Source organism: Gambusia affinis, linkage group LG14, assembly GCF_019740435.1.
Source record: "Gambusia affinis linkage group LG14, SWU_Gaff_1.0, whole genome shotgun sequence".
In the NCBI taxonomy this organism is placed as follows: Eukaryota; Metazoa; Chordata; class Actinopteri; order Cyprinodontiformes; family Poeciliidae; genus Gambusia; species Gambusia affinis.
Genome location: NC_057881.1, coordinates 25,686,436 through 25,702,432, shown reverse-complemented (window position 1 = coordinate 25,702,432; position 15,997 = coordinate 25,686,436).

Below are 15,997 nucleotides of genomic sequence, written 5' to 3'. Positions count from 1 at the left end.
TCCTGTGTAACATGGGGTGTGAGACAGGCGAAAACTTGTTAGAATCCTCTGCCTATCGACTCCATGTCTGTCATTCATTCAAATTCATCATGGCTGACAAGGAAAGCAGCGTGATGCAGAGCATCTGTGACACAACACAGCATCCACTGGCTGCAGGCTGCTGCATTAATACTTTTTCACTCCAGTGAGAACCTGAGAACAATTTCAGCTGTTTCTCTGCTAGGCTTTCTGGATGTTGCACAACCAACTTTAAGACTCAATAAGATGAATTATTGTTCTCGTAACGGGTTAAAAGTGCTAACAGGGATCAGAACGGACTAGCTAACAGACCGGTTGCTAATGAGCTGCTTTATAGCTGATATAAATGATAAATAAAGCAGCAGTCATTTATTATTTGAAGGTTTTCTGACGAACGGTGACGACTTGATTAAAGACGCTGTTGCTACCTTTGGACCGGCTTACATACGAAGCAACTTGTTCCATCATATTTGCTTCCGTGTGATTTCAGCCCAGATGTCGCATTTAGATTTCAGTTGAAAACAAACGAAGCAATAAAGATCGCTTTGGTTCAGTAGGTGGTTTAGTTAGAAAAGTTTCTCTTATACCACTGCAGTACATGTAAAGGAAAACCTCTGCAGGAATTTGTTTATTTTTCCGATGAACAAATATGAACGCTGAACATGGAGCAACGTAATCCCATCAGACCGTTCAGTTTTCACCACAGCCTTGTGGGCGGCGGCAGTGCGGTTTGTTCTGTCAGGTAGGAGCTCCTCTGGGTCTTTGTGGTTCCTGAGATTTAATTTAACAAATGAGAATAACAACTTACCTCCAAACATTTCATTTCTTGAAAAAGAAATGTTGTAGCTTTTGTTCTTCTGCACTTCTTCTGTCCGGCGCCATCTTTTGAAAAAAGTCTGGTGAACCTAGTCAGGCGGTACCTTGTTGTGTTTCCTTTTTTTCCTTTTTTTTTTTTTACTTGTAGGACTTTCCTGTCAGGTATAAATTTTAGTTGCACCCAAATATCTTCATTGGCTCATTTTGTGACTTGAGGTGGTTAAGTCTATCGGCATAAACTGCTAGCAGGACTAGCTAGCTTTTTTTTTTTTTTTTGTTATGTTTGGTTGCTATGCAGCAAGTTCCCACAACCATCTCCTATGTCTATAGTTTGTTTTTTTTATCTTACATTTTATTTATGGTGGCATTAAAAAGGTTCAATAATGCCTTAAATGTAACTTGCTGAATCTACCTCCACTGGTCTTTTCAGTTTTCCGCTCCATCGTCTTGGAACCAGTTACAGAAATACATGAACCTAAAGGTGCTGTTGTAGCTAAATGTTTTTCAGAGCTGCTCTGACGGACTTTGAAAAGGAATCATCTGCTTGCAAATGTTTTAACAGTTGAATCTGTTAACTAATTTATTTATGACGCTGTTAACTTTCTGTTTTGCTGTGAATGTTTTATAGTCACTGCGTGTTTCTGCTAATTCTCTTGTAAAGAGATTTTTAATCTCAATGAGATTTTCCTGGTGGAATAATGGTTAGTATGTGGAAAAAAGTAATGATTAAAAATACATTTAAGTAGAATCTGACAATGTGTAGGAAACTAAAAGGTCTCAAGGAGAATTTGTCATATTCTACCCGTGACGCACCTGGGCAGAAACTCAGGAGAAGGCAGGAAAGTTGAACAAGTTTCCTAAACACAAAGTTTCTGGTCCAGGGTGTTCCTTTAAGTCTGGCCGGAGGGCCGCTGTGAGGACGAGTAATGTAGCTTGACTGGAAAACATTGTCAAATTCCTCCCATTACCAAGACACAAAGTGATGTGGAGGAACGAGTCCAGGAAGTGTCCAGGTGAGATGACTTCCTCTTGGAGTAAACAGGAAGTACGAGAGAACTTTCCAGAAGGTATGCACCCGTGTTTGGATGATTACATATTAATTACATTTTTTCCCACCGTCACAACTTTGCTACCTCATTTTCCTAAATACTGTGACTTTCAGTGGTGATAACCCGACTTCTTGATGTAATGTCGTTACATAATTTATGTGCTTTCCTGAGCAAATGAAATCATGATGTCATCAGTAGAAACAGGTGTTGGGTTATTTTCCGACTCTGTTTGATAGTTACATCTGCAGAGATCAATACAGATTTATATCAGCCTCATTAATTCCTGGCTTTTTATTGCCAAACTCCTTCCTGTGTTGCATGCAAGAGAAAAAAAAGATAAGTGTTTTAGTGTGTGTAAAAGGACATTCGACACACCCACAAGCACGGAGAGATGTTCTGAAACTGACTGACGACTGATCAGTTATTTTATCCAACAAATTTCAGTTTAGATACAGGATACTGAGCAAAGATATGATAAAACACACATTAGAGAACAAAAACGTGAGGAAATAAGTAAACGTGTTCCAGTGTGTCACATGCAGGTCAGTGAGATTTCAGTCTTCGTTTTGGTTCTGGCTGTAAAAATTGGAAAAGTTTCACATTTTTTCCCCATTAGCTCGCTAACAGAAATTGGGAAGCTTAGCTTAGCTAATGTCTTTTAAATTATGTTTTATGAAATAATCTTACATATTTAGATTTACATCAACATAAAGTTGATATAGATGCAAGTATGATGCACATTTTTTCTTAATTGTTTACAAAAATGAACCGGTGTAGACAGGCCCAAGGCTCTTGTCCTAAATAAATCATAGTTCCATCATTTCCCAACAGAGTTTGCGACACTCAGACTAATAACTCCAATGAATTTATCTACTGTTCCTTGTTCTCTGTCACCACTGCCCCACTTTCAGCTGTGATGCGTTTGAGGGTTTCCTTGGATCTACGTCCCGATTCAAGTCGCCCCACAGCATCTCAATGAGATCAAGGTCCAGGCTTTGAGTCCGATGTGGCACTTTTCATTTCTTAGTTGTCAGCTACTCCTCGGTGGATTTACTGTCGTGTTTTGGGTCACTATCACGCCGCAGGGTCCAGTTCTGCTTCGGATCACATTCTTCTCACATGGCCTCACATTTTCTTTATGTACCATTGTCCAAGATATGGTCAACTCTGCGATTCTGCGGGCTGCCCACGTCTTCCTGGATCAAAGAATCACAACACCAAGACACGTTCACATGTACTCCTAACACATGTGGTTGGTCCTTTGACTTAATGCAAGATGTATTTTCTCTTCTTGTCTTAAAATTGTTGGAAATCAGGACAAAACTCTGTATAAAAATCTGTCCGTGTGAACTAGACATTAATTTATGACTTCTTTCATTTTCTTAGAAAACCGCTACAAATTTGTATCTTATGTTTTTTTACATTAAGATTTGGATGAGTGTATTCCCCGTATCAGTACTCCACGACTACTAGCCTTCGTTACCGTTTCCTGTAGAACAACTTCAGATTGAAGCATCTGTATGAGCAGAGGGACATTTTTTTAGATGGCAACAGTAAATCTGCATTCCAGCCTGTTATCCATCAGGATTCGTGACGAGAAGACAGACGCCGCAGCTGCAAACGCCACCTGTGAGTTCTGCCTGGTTTTTGCCTCGAGCTGAAAAAACCCCCCCAGTATATGTCCTTTTTATTTTGTGGTTCTGTGTAAGAGATTTCTCTAAAGTGTGATGCTGAGGCACTACTGAGTAATCAGAGAACTGGTAATGGATCACGGTGGGAGAGAGGTAAAATTGCAGAACGTTTATGACATGATTGAGACGCCGTTGAGCTTCGCTGGCCGACAAGTCGTGAACCGAGGCTATTAAGCTCCGCTTTCGTCAATGTGAAGCAAATCCCAGAGGAAAATCTGAGAGATCAAGAAACTCTTAAAAACTACACTACCGACCGGATGGACTAAGTTAATAGCTGTTTGTGTCTTGTAGTGTGGAAACAACACATTTGAACCTCCTCTGACGCCTGAAACGGAAGTTCAGCGTGGCAAGAAAAAGGCAAGACGTACGCGCCATCTGGGCCTGAAGCAGGACTTTGATGTTACGCACTGAAGCAAGGATCAGCAGGTGTCAGATTTGACAGGTTTATTTCCTTTTTCCACCAATTAATTGCCCACAGTCTGATTTCAACATGAGGGTTGGATAAAGAAACTCGTATTGCTTTTTTTTTTTTTTTTCCTTTTTTGGAGAAAAAGATTATAACATGATGCAACTCTTGGTTATTATGGGAGAGGCGCAGCATCATAACGGATATCTTTTCATTCTGTGATGCCTCTGTCTTCTCAGTGGGAGTAACCTATATGCACTCTTCCTCCCCAGCGACATGCCACAGGATCATTAATAATTCAATGCAAAGCCATGAGCAGTTTAACAATAACCAGGCTCTCTTTCTGAACACAAGACAGAGTAGCTGGGCAGAGTTGAGTGCACACAGCAAACAAATGACCAAAACACAAGTTTGGAAAGCTAACGCGGTACAAAAACAGCACCTCCACCGTGAAACATGGAGGTGGCAGCATCATGGTGAGGGGTTGCTTTTCTTCTCATGCACAGGGAAGCCAATCACAGTCGGAGTTGAGTTTAGGTTCATGGCCCGACTGGAAATAATTGTTTCTGTGATTGTTGAGTTGGAGCCTTCAATACGTACAGCACAGAGAAAACCAATCGAGCGCATGATGCAAAGTTGTGTTAATGACTTATTACAGCATTAATAATGGAGCTGGTAGTTTAACCTGGTGAGGAAATATTCAAAGCATTTCCTCAACGGAACGTTAATCAGGCCGTAACAAGCGTAAGCGCACTCGAACGCAACTCCATGTGAGCAGCGGCGGATCGGATCCTGTCAGATGGTTTGCGCCTGACTCACCCTGCGGTTACAACAAGAGACAAAATGGAGCTGGAAGGCGTTAAACAAAAGCAAACACTGCTTACTTAAATGGTGGTCTGATAACAAAAGCAGTAAAATCTTAATTAAAATGTCAAGTTTACTTCATGCTCACTGTAATTAAAGTCAACTAGTCGTATCGGGTCGGGTCTTTTAGGATTACTTTAGGTCCGATCTAAACTCTTAAGTTGGAGAAAGTTTCCTCATCAGGTGAGATCAAAACTAAACTCTGGCAAAAATAACAGTGTCTACCTGCATCTAACCGGCTTTCTTGCGCATCTTTTCGAGTAACGGATTCCAGCAGTGAAGTCTGGTGGTGGCAGCATCATGGTGTGGGGATGCTTTAGTCAATTAGGACAGGAAATCTTTTAAAGGCTTGTATAGGGAGATCACAGCTAAAAACACAACTATTCTGGAGGACTAAAACGTTAACAGTTCGATGTTGGTGGAGACAAACGCAAAGCCATTTCCTACCATAATTGTTGCTTTCCATTCCTGCACAGGCACCAAGTCAGGACTAAGAAGTGACTGTTTTAATCGCTGCACAGCCACCTGAAGACCAGGTTCTCCCCACCAAAGCTTTTACTTATTTTTGACTTAAGCTGTCTTTCCCTCAAAAAGCTTTTTAATTGCCTCAAGTTAAGAAACTTAATGAGCACGCATCAACTTAATTGGATGCAAAATATCTGCGCAGAGTGAACATAGCAGCTGACTGCACGGATACGGATGAACACTCAGGAGGACGCGCCGTTCCAGTCAAACGCTAATCTTCACAACAAGCTTGCCTGCTGAATCATGGGGTTTTTTTTTTTGAGGGAAGTTTGGTAGAGTTACTCTGGAAGTAAAGTCACGCTGAGCGATAAGCATCTGTGGCCGTTTTTGTTTTTACTGCTTTGCGATGGGAAGCCACAGAGAAAGACACTCGCTTGGTGTACCTATTTATATAAAATGAGACTCGTTTTTTCCCCGGACGTGAAAATCGATGCTGTTATACAACAAGCGAAGAGGAGAAGTCGCTGGAGATCGTGACACACGGCAGCGGTTTGCATGGCTGTGGCCCGGGGCAAGAAAGGCAGCAAACGTCAAAATGAAATCCAGCGACGGTTCCTGGATCCAGAATCTTTTGTCTCATTTAACTTTTATGAAATGTGAAGCTAATCCATTAGAGAACGCAGCGGCTTTAATGAGGAACTGGAAAGTTTTTGCAAAGAAACCGCATTGAGTTTATCTGGTGGAAATGTTCCTTTACAGAAAGAAAACAAAATTCTGCAAATGGGCCTGGATGTGTGCACGGTTATCACTTTATTTCAGGAACTTTGTCGCTAAATGAAATACATTATATGGATTTATTTCACTCAGATGGTTGCTATTTCTATTAATCATTACAGCTAGTATAAGCATGATATTTAAAATTTGAATATTATAACAATTAAAACCAAAACATTTAATACAGAAATGAAACCTTAATGAGAAGACGGTTCAATTCTGGCTTAAAGATATTTTTAATCTGCCAAATGAGCTTCACTGGGTATTAGAAAATGTTCAATACCTTTTCTAATGTAATGAATATGATTGTAAAAACTCAAAACTTTATCATTATGTAACTCATCACTTCCATTAAGATTAATTTTGGGCTTTACAAAACAAGCAAAAACACATAAAGATGACTCCACTGTATCATAAAGTTTTTGGAATTTCCAAGTAGCACAAATCCTTAAAAAAAATTGCATGACATAAATAAACACAAAATTTTAATTTGGTTTGGACTTTGAAGTTGTGAGCAGGTTCCAGCTTCAGCATCATAAGCCATATTTCCATATTCCCTATTTCTCTACATTAACATGTCCAGTATTATTCATATTCATAAAAATCCCAAGAACATGAACAGTACTTGCCTGATATAGACTTGAAGGTTTTATATAAGTTTCAATATTTGTAAAACATGCATTCATCAAAAAAAAATAAAACAAAATAGAAAACATCTTAGGAACCCCTAAAACGTTGTGGCCCTGGGCTACTGCCGCTGTACGCCTTTTCCAAAGTCTGGCAACAACTTGGACTGTAACTGGAACCAGACACTTCAGTCAGATAAGACAAGCAGTGAGGATTTTGGTTGGTTTGGCGGGAAGCAAAAGATAAACACTCTGTTAACAGTTAAACATGGAGGAAGACCTGTAATGCTGTGGGTCTGATTCTTTTCCAAAAACCCCGGAAACCAAATTAAAGTTCATGGTAACTAGAACCCTTTGAAGATTTGAAATAAATACTCAGTAGACCAATAAATTATTATTACTTTGCTTTGGTAGAGCATATATTCCATAACAGATTAAAATACCTGCTTAAAATAAATTATTTAGCCTTTGAGTAACTATTTTTTTTAATTCTAAGATGAATTACAAACCAAATGGATCTCGAGGGTAAAAAGTTGCCAAATAGATATAGAAGGACGTCCTAAAACTGGCTTGAGCATCAAAGTAAAAGTTGTCCAAAACGTGAAGTTTCACAGCAAACATTTCCAAAGTTACTTCAATACTGGGGAAAGAAAACCCCTCAGCTGCTTTAAATCAAAATAAACAGTGACTGGAAAACCAAACAGAGACCCACATGGCCACATGGATTAACGGAGCCTCCTTAGTCTAACACTGCAGGTCTCCCGGTCCAACTCAAACATCCCTGATTCTGTATCCACAAACACAGGCGAGCTGTGTGTCTAGGAGAACATCACTGTTTATTCTTCAAACCGGGCCTGTAAAAAATAAATAAAAAATGGAGCCCTGTTCACGTGTCATCAAAGGCTTCAGTGCGGGACCGGCTTACTTATTAACAGAGCAATAGTCCCTAAAATTACTTCTAGATCGTTAATTAAAAGGCTTGAATTTCCTGTAATGGCTTCTTAAAATAAATGGCTCCAACAACAGCATCATCTGAAAGTGCTGAAAAAGTCGAGAAGCTGCAGAGCGAGCGGCTTGGGAGGCCGATGTACGGCTGAGCTGGGGAGGAAAATGGGGGTGGGGGGATTGTTTAATGTCAAGTACCATTTCCCTGTGCAGCAGATATCAAGGTCCTATTTAAAGTAAATTTGACTGCAATGCAAACAGAAACGGCAGCAAGGAAGCAAAATCTTTGAAGTTGTTTTAACTTTGTAGAATTTGCCCTTTTAAGAGGAAAGATGATTCTGATTGGCGTTCACTAATTGTTTATCCCTTCGTACGATTGTTCAACAGTTACTCGGTTCTGTTGGCACAAAAGGCGGGGCGGAGTCTGATCCGGACTGTGTAGTTTACTAGTGGAGCAAGTGAACTTCTTCCAGGACATCAGTTCCTCAACCCTTCCAGACCCAACGGAGCGCCGGCAGTCCAGACAAAGTTGCAGTACCGTAATTCCGCCACACGTTGCGCTGTCTGAAAAATTCAAACGGTTTCCAGAAGGGGAGGCGTTGCACTTTCCAGCCAATGTCGGGTTATTACGGTAATTTCATCCCCGCTGTAGCAGGGAGTGAAATTAATCTGAGGGATTAATTTCAGCTCATTATTTCTAAATATTGAAAGTTCCAGTTGTTATGGATAAATGGACAAATATATATTTACTCACATTACATGTAAAGAACCGCATACAATTAAAATAAGCAAAAACATCCAGGCAGAGATTTTAAATTTAGAACTTAAAGGGTTAAACATGTATTTCTGCTTCTGTCTGTTTTTCTTTGCTATGGCAAGCCGTTTGAGGCAAACGCCTAACTTTCTCGATTCTGGTTTTTCTCAGACAGTTCTTGTTTTTGCTGTCTATTCGGTACCAGGGATTTATCTTCTGTAATGAATCCTAGCAGATCTCCTGGACAACTTTGATGTAATTTGTATTTTGTAGCGTTATATACAATGGAACATCCTGCTAAGTTTGACTTGCTGGTGACTGTAGTTCACAGAAACGTTGTCTTGCAGCCTCAAAGTTGTGGGTTCAGTTCCAGCCTCCTCCTGTGTGTCTGTACTGGGATCTGTACTGGTGTATCACTGCGAGTGTGACTGGGTCAATATGGCTCCAATGGGAAACACTCTGAGTGGGCGGCATCACTAGAAAAGCGCCATATAGATTTTGTCTATTTTATTTGAAGCCAGTTAAATCCAAGGGGACTACCTTGTAACATGAACCAACTTTTGACCTTTGACCTTACATCTCCAAAGACTTTCTGTTCTTCTGCGCTCGCTTCAGCTGAGCAGCTCACGTTTGTTATCTAACTCAGTCTAGGCCAAAATAATAAATCCACCGTCTCAACATTTATGATCCTCCAGGTTATTTTTGTCTTTGTTTTTATATGGACTCTCTTATTTAACGAGAATAAGGCGTAATTATTCACTGCAAGATTTAACAGTTAATGTTTATGGCAAAACATTAAGTGTGAATCTGATTTTAACCCGCAGAACGATTGCACGTTTTAAAATACCTTCAGAGTGCAAAACAACTCTTGACAATGTTCTTACTAATAGAATATTAGATTTCTGTTAGTCTTGGATGTTTTACATCTTTTTCATTTTAAGAAAAATAAACATCAAATAATAACTTTCTTTTTTTTTTCAGCTGCAACTTAAATCTCATCGGAACGGTTAAAAGTGTCCCTTCAGATGAAATTATTTCTGAACAGACTGGTTGAGTAGAGGAGAATGAAGTCTGTTAAGGTGGCTGGTAGTTGCTCTGTATAGTTTCTGCAGTTCCTTTGAAGTGTTTTTTGGAGGGAGCTTAGATATTGCAGAGTGTGGTGGCACTTCCTGTTGTGTCTGTCTGAACAGTTTCCAGCCACAGTGACTAGTTAGAGGTTGTGATATCCACAGATGGATCCGGCCTTCAGGTCGTAGGAGCCTCTGAAGACTTCATTAACAGATGGAAGTTGGAAGCCACTGGTCTTTTGTCGTGTAGTCGGTGATGATGGTCCACCTTTAGAAATCAAACATCCACTGTTGGAGAATGTTGTCTGTCTTCATTAAGGCTCTCAAGTCCAAACTTATGTTGCTTGGTGACCAGTTTAGGACTCACTGTGGCAAACAGTGCCACATGCAGGAGGCAAATTTTCCTCCCACCTACTTTTTGGTAAATTAGCTTATTGGTTCACTTTGGGTCAAAGAAAAGTATGTTACCATCTCCTGTTCTTTATGTTCTAGCTGGCTCAAAATGGTTAGATATCAGCCCTGTTACATCATCTGCAACCTTAATTAAGATTTAGAAATTATATACAAGTCTGCAATCCCGTGTGACAAAAAAAAGCGAATGGGCTAAACACACAACCCTGCGGCGCTCCATTGCACCACCAGAGAGAAGTCCAATTTCTCATGCTTAAACTGGAATACTAGGATTATGTCCCAGTTGCAAGAGTCTTTTTTTCACATTCCACATGCCAAAGGCAAGCTTAAAGCAGAGGTCAGCCCTGCTATGATTATCTCAAAATTACATCCATGACTGGTTTTACTGGTGACAGTGATTCTGAGTCCATCATCAAAGGGTACAGGCCTGTGGGTCTGCTGCTTCATCCAATCACTGCACTGAAGCACACACCGACAAGTGACTGACGAGCCTTCTTGTTGCCTTTTTCCTTGTTGCTTTTGGAGAAAAGACACAAAATGACGCGATGAACAAATAACTAAGGTTAGAATGATGAATGGTTGGAATAAAAAGTTTCAGCTGACGATTCAACAACAAGTTTGGTTGGAGTAACATTTTAAAGCCAACTGAATGGCAAGCACTATGCTGCTAAATTACATGAGAGAAAATTACGAACTGCTCGACTACTAATCCTCCAAACGACACCATGTGATTTTGATCTGACAATCCAAAAAGTTGCTGTCAGCTGGTAGTTTGGCCCTTGTCCTGCATGCCTGCCACCAGCAATGGGAGGAAACCTTCAGAGCAAAGAAATTTTAAACTATTTGCACATCGTAATACATGTGACAGTCGCCGCCATAATGGCTCAATTGCTGCGTGGAGCTGAAATCGGGCTTATCAGCCTGAGTGCCAGGATAATTGATGGGGAGCACAGAGTGTTATAGGTCTTCCTGTCCTTTCTGTACTGGTGCTTGATCTCCTGAGAGATTCATTCACACGACAGGGATGTCAGCCCCGTGGGGGGGGAAGAAGACAGGGAGCCTTCATGTGTGGAAATGAATCCTGCACATCAACCCGACGGAAGGAGAGGAACATCTGGGATTCAATACATCTTCCTTGTTTTTAAAAGGTTTCCACAAACAGAAATAGACTTTGTGATGTGAGAAGGAAAATCAAGCTTCTACTGTGATTCGAAAAGTTTGTTGTCATAAATCAATATTCATTAGACTTTTTCTGCCTATAGGCTCGACAGAGCCACGCCTGTCGAGGCAAAGGAGGATGAGAGTCAGACGTCTGTTGGGGCAGAAATCACACGGAGGCACAGTTTAAAAATGTTATTGCAAGCCTTCTCTAGTCGTGAGATCACTGACTCGATGCTTTAAAATCAGATTTTATTTCATAGCACAAATTTTTAATTAGGATGACAGATTGTGGACCCAAATTAATCAGAATAAATGTTCAACATCGCCTTCCTGATATTGTGTTACTATTACATGGTTTAGTCTCCAGCTAATCCAGCCAACGTGTCAGAGTTCTGGATTTTGTGGACAAGACAAAATAATTTTGCGTACCTACAGCTTAGAAGTGACAATTAAGTATCACAGCAATGATTTAATATTAAATTACTGTGTTTACTGACTTGGCTCACATCTGCTTGCTAAATACTTGAAGTGACTCCAACTTAAGGCGACATGACCTACTTTCTTATTAATTCTAATATCACACTTGAGGGTACTGAACTTTTGTTTCTAAAGTAATAATTAAGTGTGGAAAAAAATTGGGTTGGTTATATTATGACAAAAGTAACATACGACTTCCTTTTACACTCTTTGTCCCAGTATACATGCACTATGCAAAACAGGAGTGCACTGAACACAAAATGTGGAAAGAATTTTCCAAAAAAAAAAAAACGGAAAGCAAACACACGTTAAAAGGTACTGAGATTTGTAAAATGAAATATAATCTTCTGAGCTGAATCGCTCATTTTGGATAGGTGGCAGAATGTTACAAGTTTATCCCTCTTTCTGCTCTGTTTCATTCACATTTTTTTTATTTGTTACACATTATAGAGTGAATGAAAAAAATAAAATAAAATGGAGTGAAACGAACAGGACTAGATGCTCCATAAAATGTGTTTCCATGTTAACATTCAGACCCACATATAAAACATGCTTCGGATACAATTATGAGGGCTAAACGTGGCTGGATGCTTCTCTTCAAAATGTTGGATGGCCCACAAAGTGCCATTTAGTTAATGCTTTAGCTCCAGGCTACACTGTATTTTTTATGAGTTGCAGATACGAAGGTGAGTGCTTTGATCTTGACACTCCATATCTGTGTTTGAAGTAAGACGGGAAATAGCTCTTGGCTCATTAAACTGGTTGACCACTGTGGGTTGCGTTGCTGTTTGCCCTGCATGTCACTGTGTTGCCCTGTGATGGAGTGTTGACCTGTCCAGGATGTGCTCCCCTCACCCAGAGAGACACCAGCTCCCCTCCACGCTGTAAACCAGGGGCAACTCATTTTTATTTTGGCCTGTATCAAGATCTTGAATGTTTTCAAGGCCCAGTTGTGCGAGTATGTATTGATAAAACCTATTAAAAAACTGTTAAAATATTAACAACTAGCTTTGATAAGTACTTCCTAGAATTAAATATTAAAAATACATCTTTTCACGTTGATCCGTCCCTGCAGGACTTCAGGGACTTTGTGATGTGTCTTTGTGTTTTAAAAAAAAAAATCAAAATCACTGAATCCATGGAGCCAGTAGAAATAGTTGCAAGGTATTTTGAAATATTTGTGCTAACATATGACAGTAAATGTGACTTGTTATTACTCGCCGTATCGATTACAACTCAATATCAAGTCAGACTGAGGAAACGGTGTAAAATGAAATGCATAGTGCCGCCTGCAGGCGGGAAAAAGTGATTGACATAATTTGTTGTCTGGAGTTTAAAGGGCCACATAAATGCTATGGCGGGCCGGATTTGGCCCCTAGTCCTTCTCTTTGATATGCGTCAAACACAAGCTAGTTTAGAGAACAGACGCAAAGAATACTGAGCTAACTGTTAGCTGCTAACAATGCTATATTTATCATTTAAATGTTTCAACTGATCAAAAATGAGTGATAATTCAGCACTGAGTACATATTCTTTCAATGAATACAATTCAAGACTTGTAAAAAAAAAAGCATCTTTATAAAAGCAAACAAATAGTTTTAAAGTCGTTTTGGCATAAAAACGGCATTAGCATTAAGTCTGTTTAAAGAGAAAATAAGCTAATCCACCGACAAAAATATGAGTGAATGATTACAGTATGCTTATGTTTGGTCACGAGTGATTTTAAAAGAAATAGTTTTTATAGTCAGGCAGCGAAAACGTAGTTCACGCTTCGCGAAACATTCAAAAGAACAATAAGTAAAACTGAAACTCCTGACCGCCCACTGGTCCTCTCCCTCTGCTCCTGCTCACTGTGGCTCGCTCACACATCTCTTCCCAATAACACCATCATGAAACATTTTCATCAGAGCTCCATTTTTTTGTAATGACAACTCAAACTGTGTTTGATTGCACCGAAGACACTCTACCACTCAGGGCACTGAAGTAGAACTGGACGTCTCATTCGTCTTACTCCATTTCAGCTAAACTGACCATCACAGCACACAATGGACCCGTTTTGATTCTGGAGGAGAATCAATAAGAGCTGGACTTCTTTTAGCGGAAGTAGGGCTCTTGTATGCCATTCCTGCAATAATCAGTTCAGAAATGACAAAATACACCAAAATTATTAAGACCAGATATTTAAAACACTGGTACTTCCGCTGATGAGTAATTTTTTTTTTTTTTACTTACTTGGATCCTACTAACTCGTGAAGGTTTTAAAAAGTTCATGAAATATTTTCTTAAATGTATTTCTTGCACACCTCAATGTGAAAGGCTCATCATGTGTGAGAACGAAAGCCTTCATCTTTAATATTAATCTTTAACGTGACATTATTGATACGAACAAAACAGGATTAGTTCAGACAACGTGGACACTCTCTGACGTTCTACGAGAAATTCAGACTCAAGAGTCCTCATCTTGAAATTAAAGCAAAGTAATTAAAGTGTTTCACAGTGTTTGGTTTCTGACTGATTAAAAAAAAAAGTGCTGACATTACTTATTTTTACAAAATACTTATACATGTAGTCTCATTTTTTCAACCATTGGCTGACTTACCTATGACACACTGACGTCGGTCGGTTGTAATTTTAATGTTTCATATGTAGTTTGATCTTTTGATAGCTGAGCCCCTCCCTTAGATTTCCTGTTTAAAAATTAAGATTGCAGTCTTTTAAAATCTGCCACTGTTAACTTTGCAGTTTACTGAATGATAAAGAAGCAACGCTAAAAAAATTTGCCAAGCGCTGAGTTGAAACACGTGAAAGTTAAAACATAACGTGAGATCAAATTAAGACACGTTGCCTTCCTGGGAAATCTTTCTAGGTGGCCAGCTTGTTTTTGTGGAAGAATGATTTACTGCCCTTTTCTGTTTCTACTGCATTTCCCAATCTAAACACAGATAGCCAGGGCAGAAATCAGCTGGTGGTAGTTGGGCTGTACTTTCAATATTACCCAAAACCTTATGGGCTGAGCTTTGTGGAAAAAGGGTGCAAATTAATATTAATTAGTACATTTTAAATGTAGTTTTTGCTGGTTATTTATCTTCTAGTTCTTTCTGCTGTCCTGGAATTTATGCAAACAAAACCACTGAGGAAATTACAGGTTCCTGATGATAAAGTTATTAACACCTGTAGCGTTGACTGGCCAGGCGAAGCTCCAACTTGAGTGCATGACTGAAACTGAGCAGGATGCATTAATAGAGCCATTTAGCGTTTGCTGTCTGTAAACGGAAGCTGCAGTAAATTGTCTTCTCTGAGCCTCTTAGCCATTTATAATCTCATTTGTCAGTGTAATTTCTTTTACACGCTGTCAAAAAAATTGAAGCGCTTTAACCGGAATTGACTCAAAACCTCTGGCTGGATTTGCGCAGCTTGAAACACCTGAAGAGGTTGGGGAGGGCGGAAACGTTGCTCGCCTTGACCCTGAGAAGGAATGATGTCCAACAGGTCACCTGCCCAGGGCCTGCTGGCAAAGCATGAACAGAAACAAGTAAAAAAAACACAGAAAAGTAAATTCCTCAAAGACGTAAGGTAACGCACGCGCTCGTCTCCCACACCGCTTGGTCAGTTAATTCTAATTTGAACGCCAGTGGCCTCACCTCCTACACTAATGTCTTGTGATTGTGCCTTGAGAAAATAAAGCCGTTTCCTCCGTGTGCAGATAAAATGAAAGCGGGAAGGAAAATTACATATATGTGGAGGGGGGGGAATCAGGAAGAAAGTTGGGTCGTGTGATTGAACATATTTTCCATAGCAGGCTTTTAATCTGAGCCTCCTGGGATCTCTATGACATGCTGAGGTCTGTTAGCTTTTATCCGATTCACCAACCAAATGCAGTGCTGTACCCTGAGAGCAAAGTCTCTGACGTCATTCTTAAGTATTTTCTTATTACTTAACAGCAGTTTACTAAAATGTGTGTGAAGATAGAGCTCCATAGGTTTCATAGTGGCCTCCATTTTGTACTTGTAAACAAACCACTTCATACCTGTGTCCTTTATCCACTGTATGCCGGTTTATTTCTTCAGGAATTATAGGAATAAATGGCCATAGAAATGCAAAAATTCATGTGTATTTTAAATTAACTGTATTATACATAAGCATAAAGTGAGATTCTATAGACTGTATTTCTTTAGGGTGCCTGTCAGAAGGTTGACGGTTCGATTCCAGCCTCCTCCTCTCTGATGGGTAAAGTTGCCTACTCATCTGCATATCAGTGTGCTTTCTGCGTGGCTGTGAATCTGAATGGATGAATGTGTCTCCAGTGGAAACAATGCTCTACAAAAACACTAAATCTTACTAAGTATTGTTGATCTCGCTTCTTGTGCAAATATCTTAGTCCACTTGAAATAAGACAAAACTAACATCCAAGTAAGTAAGATCTAGGAGCTTGTTTTAAGTAAGTAATTCCTTAATATTGCTGAAAATGTTTTA